The 6,098-nt window shown below is 46.0% G+C and overlaps 1 protein-coding gene across 3 annotated transcripts in view; it reads left to right on the top strand.

The window, feature by feature from the left end:
* COL18A1 (collagen type XVIII alpha 1 chain) overlaps positions 1-6,098 on the top strand; it is a 209,137-nt gene that overhangs the window by 116,955 nt on the left and 86,084 nt on the right. The window lies entirely within an intron of this gene.

Genomic DNA, 6,098 nt, shown 5'->3' with positions numbered 1-6,098 from the left:
CAAAGGGCCCCAAATTCCATGTTGGGCCATACCCCCCAACTTCTGGTGACTGCGTGTAGTTTGGCATGCTGGATAGAGCAGTACTGTGGGCTGGATCTGGCCCACAGGCCATATGTTGGACATTTTTGCCTTTATAGTCCTGTTGTTGTGGGCCTGATGTGAAGTGTGCATCATGGGCTGTACCCATCTCTGCTATCCACGTGGCCCAAGGGCTGTGTTGCCAAGGTGGCCTCTGCTTGTGGGTTGGTGGTTACAAGGAGATAGTTAGGAGTTGCAACATGGAATAGATGACTTAAGTTGCTCCTCATTCCCATGCCCATAACTCCTCACAGCTCTGAGCAGTCAGGCAGGTGGGAGTCAGAATTCATTCTCGTTGGCTCCCAGTGAGGGGGGGAATTGCCAAATGATTCTGCCACTGATACGTTACAAATAGTGTGGTCTGTAGTAGTTGGGTCCATGCCAGTAGCCTTCACAGCAGCTAATGTGTCCTAGATAGAACAATGATGTACAGCATCCATGGTGGTGTTTGATGAAAACTGGATATTCAAATAGCTGCTAGGGGCAGGTCTCCTGTCAGCCTGCTTCCATATTGATGGGGTTTACAATAGTAAGTATCTTACTGGTGATGGCAATTTTTATACCAAGGCTTTGGAGGTCTGGCCTAATGGCTGGGGAGGGTGGGAAGGGGTATATTTCTTCCTGACGTAGTGTCTCTTTACTGAACATGGATGGTGAAGCAAACATTAACCTTTTGGTTTCTTTTCTCTGCCTCAAGAACACAATTGCATAGTTGCCACAAGAGTTGTGTTGAATTGAGCCAAAAGGAGGTAGCTCTTTTCCTTGTGCAACCTGGGTTTAGCTATCATAGACGGCATAGAGTCATGGGCCACAGGGATCAGCACGTTCCCTTAGTGACCTACCCCTGGGGGCATTCTCCTCTTCCCCTACTCTTGGACCCCCTGCTGAATGTGTTGTATTCTTTGAATGGTCTACATTCAAGTGAGAGATGAGATTTCTATGTCCAAGTTCCAGACCAAAAGGGAAGGACCTTCAAACTGTTAGAAGGATTTTGGTGACTATTCCAGGTACCTTAATAGGAGGATCCGGGATCTGGGACTAGAAGTCCTCCTTTGCAGGGTCCTTCTCTTCTACTAGGTCTTGGGGCATTGAGCTGATTCTGCAAGCAGGTACTTGGGTCTGTGTGGTAGGGAAGCAATGGGAAAGCTTTTAGTAACCACACAACTGGATCAAACAGGCACTTCTTAGTGTCTGCTGTGGGGAGTGATGTGTGTTTGCACACAGCATTACTGTCTCTTTCCCCATGTGCATTCACAGGGTAGCTGCGTGGGTGCAGAGACCTTCAGCAAGCGTAGCATCTGGGATGTTTAGAGTATGGTGGAATGAAAGCCAGTGCGGTCTGGCAGTGATAAGGAGGGGTGAAGTAAAACTCAGTTAAAACAAATGAGATGTATATTTTTTTTTCCATCTAAGGCTTTGGGTAGAAGTTTTAACAAACTATTTCTGCCTGGGGTCAGCTGTTTTAAATGTATGTTGCAATCAGTTTGTCAGTGCTTTTTTGCAGAGCTACAACCTAGAGACAGCTTATGCCATATCCTCTATTTGCATTTTTGGAAAAGTTAAAAAAAATTCAGGGATTTTTGTTTCAGGATGATGAACGGTTCCACGAGCACCTCACTTCCATAGTGAGATGAAGGTCATGTTGTTCTGATGCTTGCCTTGCCAGTGCTTGAAGCACTGCACGTGCATACCTGCCCTGTAATTTTGTGGTGGTGTTCTTAAATGCTATGCATACCAGTGGCTTTGACTGGCAGCTGGAGTGCACACGTTCCTGCCCTATTTGTGCATGGAAAACCATGAGAAGATGAGGGACAGAGGTTTTTGATGGGGGTGTCATGCCCCTTTCTTCACTTTCTGTCCTTCTTTGCCAGGACGTAGGGTGGCGTTTAGGTGTCATTGCTTATAGCTCATATGAGATCTCATTATATTTTGAGTTAGTTGCATTGTAAGACAAAAATTTGAGTCTGTGGCTGATATCTACATACTCCACACAGGGAGGCTGCATCACATGCCATCACATTCCCCTCAGCGTCAAGTTATGCCTGGTATGGTATCTGGACTGAGGCTTATAGTCTCTTCTGGATGCACTAGAACATGGAGCATAAAAAAGACTCAGAGGGGGGACACTGATAAACACTGCTCAGCACCCATTTGGCTGTGTCATATTTTTACATATGTTCTGCCCAATAAAGGATGAAATTCTCCCCTTTATTGAAAGTGAGTGATGTCTTTCTGACCTGGCATGCTAATGCCTGTGCTGCTACGTCTTCATGAGTTGCTTTATATGTGCTAGCTACATCAAGTTAGAAAGGCCCAAGGTAGCACTGCAACCACATCTACGTTTTGCACAGGAAATATGGTTTATATATATATGACAGCAGGTCTTGAGCTTTCTGCCCTGGTATTTGGAGTGAACAATACTTTTTTTTTTGTGGCTGGCCCATGTGTATTTTGAATATAAGGTACTGAAAAGTGTCCAGGTCAAGGATACTACATTATTGTCACAAATGGGCCAGAACCAATTTGTGTCCCTCAGATACGCCGTGATGTGTTTGCTTTTCTCTTTGGACAATTTGCATCATAGCTGACTCAGTGTATTTGGCCATGGTTAATTGTTTATATAACGGCAGAAAATATTGGGTTCCCATTGCTGGAGAGGCAGGAGTATCATTTTTTGTGTTAAACATTTTTTTGCAATATAAGTGGGCTCTTCTGGAAAAAAAAAATACAAAACATGAACAAACACCAGACCAGGATTATTGTTTGGGAATGCACAGAAATTCTCCGAGTGCACCTGCCACTGAGAAAAGGAGTAGCATAATGTTTGTTAAAATGTACAGGAGTTCTCAGCTCATTCAGAAGTTGAGGATACCTGACTTTTTCATTAGTGTGTTTGACTGGCTGATTGGAATATTCACAAAACTTAGGACCTAATGAGACTTGATGAAGACTGCGTTGCATTCAAAAGCTTGTCTAACTCCAGTGTGGTGCCAGAGGACTGGAAGAGGGCCAATGTGGTTTTCTTCTTCAAAAAGGGGAGGAAGGGGGACCTGGGAAACTATATGCCAGTTAGTCTTACCTTGATCCTGGGCAAGCTTAAATTATTCTGGCACATGTCCACGAGGGGCCAGCAGGGGAGATTATGCTTAGGGGCAACCAACACGGGTGCATTAGTGGCAGGTCCTGTCAGACCAACCTGGTGGCCTTCTATGACCAGATCACCAAATCCTTAGATGCAGGGGTAGCAGTGGACGTAGTCTTTCTGGACTTCTGGAAGAAGGCCTTCGACACTGTCTCTCACCCCATTCTCATTAAGAAACTAGGGGACTGTGGTGTCGACACCTACACAGTCAAATGGGTCACTAATTGGCTGGAGGGCCGCACCCAGACGGTGGTGGCGGATGGGTCATTTTCAACCTGGAGGGATGTGGGCAGCGGGGTTCTGTAGGGCTTGGTCCTTGGGCCCGCACTGTTCAACATCTTCATCAGTGACTTGGACAAGGGGGTAAAAAGCACCCTGTTCAAATTTGCTGATGACACTAAGATGTGGGGGGATGTGGGCACACTAGAAGGGAGGAATAGACTGCAAACGGACCTAGGCAGGTTACAGGGGTGGGCGGATGAGAATAAGGATGGGATTCAACACCGACAAGTGCAAGGTGATGCACCTGGGGAGGAACAACTGGCACCATACCTACAGGTTGGGGAACTCCCTTCTTGTCAGTACACAGGCAGAAAAGGATCTTGGAGTCGTCATCAACTCCAAGGTGAACATGGGCCAGCAGTGTGGGGATGCAGTCAGGAAGGCCAGCCGTACCTTGTCATGCACCCACAGATGCATCTCAAGCAGGTCCAGGGAGGTGATCCTCCCCCTCTTTGCGGCACTGGTCAGGCCGCAGCTGGAGTACTGCATCCAGTTCTGGGCACCACACTTCAAGAGGGATGTGGACAACATGGAGAGAGTCCAGAGGAGGGCCACTCGCATGATCAAGGGGCAGCAGGGCAGGCTCTACGAGGAGAGGCTACGGGACCTGAACCTGTTCAGCCTCCACAAGAGAAGGCTGAGGGGGGATCTAGTGGCCTGGTACAAACTAGTCAGAGGGGACCATCAGGAATTGGGGGAGTCCCTGCTCCCCCCAAGCACTACCAGGAGTGACCAGGAATAACAGTCACAACCTGGCAGAGGGTAGATTTAAGCTAGATATCAGGAGGTGCTACTTCACAGTCAGGGCGGCTAGGATCTGGAACCAACTTCCAAGTGAAGTAGTGCTGGCCCCTACCCTGGGGGTCTTTAAGAGGAGGCTAGATGAACACCTTGCTGGGGCCGTTCGACCCCAGTACTCTTTCCTGCCATGGCAGGGGGTCGGACTCGATGATCTGCTCAGGTCCCTTCCGACCCTAGAAACTATGAAACTTTTTTTTTCCAAGCATGCGGTTGGTCCAATAAAAAATATTACCCACAGAAGTTCTTGCTTCTAGCATAAGACATAGGTTAACCATTCACTGGGTTGAAAACAGGTATCATGGACACTTTTAGCATGCATATTTTTTCAACATAGCATCTGGCTGTATCTGTTTGGCTTGTTCAGCTGTATTGCAGTTGCACATTTTTGGATGCACCTGAACAAAGTTTCCAGTTACCTTCAGTTATTTTTATACTACTTCTATGATCAAATGTTGCAGTGTTTTGTGCTCAGTGGAGTCTACTCTATTGGGTATTCTTCCTTTTGAAATTGTGGTTGCATTATATCTATACTGGCTGTCATTTTTATGGCATTAGTTAAGATGAATTAGATTACAGTTCCACTTGAATGATTTTATAGAGGCTTGGCCCATTATTAACTGTGTATTTTCTCTTCTCAAATCCTCATCTTGTAAATTGTCCTCAAGTGTACAATGTGGAACACATGGGTGGTTTGAACAGAGATAAGGAAAGCAAGGCAGACAATGGGGATACTTTTATAGATGTAAGACTATTACCCCAGGCAATCTAACCCTTCATTAGTAAGTGTTGTTGATATTAAAGACTAAGTGTTCTCAGGCTGTGACCGCAGGGTGCACATTAACCCATCACAGGAACACTGTCTGTCGTTTGACCCTGAGGAGTAAGGGTGGATTAGACTCTATCAGGATAAATGTTCCCAGACTAATAGAACAACACTCCCCCCCCACCCCCACCCCCAGCAGCCCATCGAAGAAATCCTATTCTGCCTGTCTCGGGGAAACAGAGCTGCAGTTGGATGAATGAAATTAAGCAGCCAACACTTCTGTTTTATTTAGGGAAAGTTCTATTTCAGTAACATTTTTCTGGATTTTTTTTTTCCTTTATGGCTAATCCCAACAGTGTTTAAAGGGCTATGGGAGTCTTTTTTTTTAAGAGCTCCTCTGCTCCTGCTGCTTATTTCTCACCCAGTTAGAATCCTTGAAAGCATAATCATTTCTGCACAGCAGTTGACTGGATTACAGCAGAAAGGAAATTGGTTTGGTTTGGCATCTGTTTCGGAGTTTGTCTACCCAGGGGAGGTAGGGCACTGTGTGCTCAAGTGCAGATTTATAGCGTAGCAAGTACTCTGTCCTAACAACTCATGTGAAGGCTTGTGGCAAGTGAGCCACCTCACACTTAGTGCTCATTAAAAGTACCTGCATGGGGAATTAGTGTGGAGTTCCTAATGCAGTATACAGTCACAGAAGAATTTGGGCATTTATACACATTTGGCTGATGTGTCGGAGATCTGGCATGTTGGAGCAGACTCGATTAGTTGAGTCTGTTCTGCGCATGAGCTGACGCATATGGTGCTATGTCGCATGCATTTGTATAAATGGCAAAATGTGCATCAGCACTTCGAAAATGGCCGTTGTGTGCTTTTGAACTAAAACACCTTCAGTGTGGTTTAGTTCAAAAGCATGCCACTGCCATTTTCTCAGTACTGACGTACATTTCGCCATTTATACAAATACCCGAACTGCTCTCTAGCATCCCTACATAGACAAGCCCTCAGTGACCCAAAAGGATGTATGCG

This window comes from Crocodylus siamensis, chromosome 4, assembly GCF_052110815.1.
Source record: "Crocodylus siamensis isolate JL-2025a chromosome 4, ASM5211081v1, whole genome shotgun sequence".
In the NCBI taxonomy this organism is placed as follows: Eukaryota; Metazoa; Chordata; order Crocodylia; family Crocodylidae; genus Crocodylus; species Crocodylus siamensis.
Note: the sequence above shows the minus strand (reverse complement) of the source record. Positions and strands in the feature narration are given on the sequence as shown.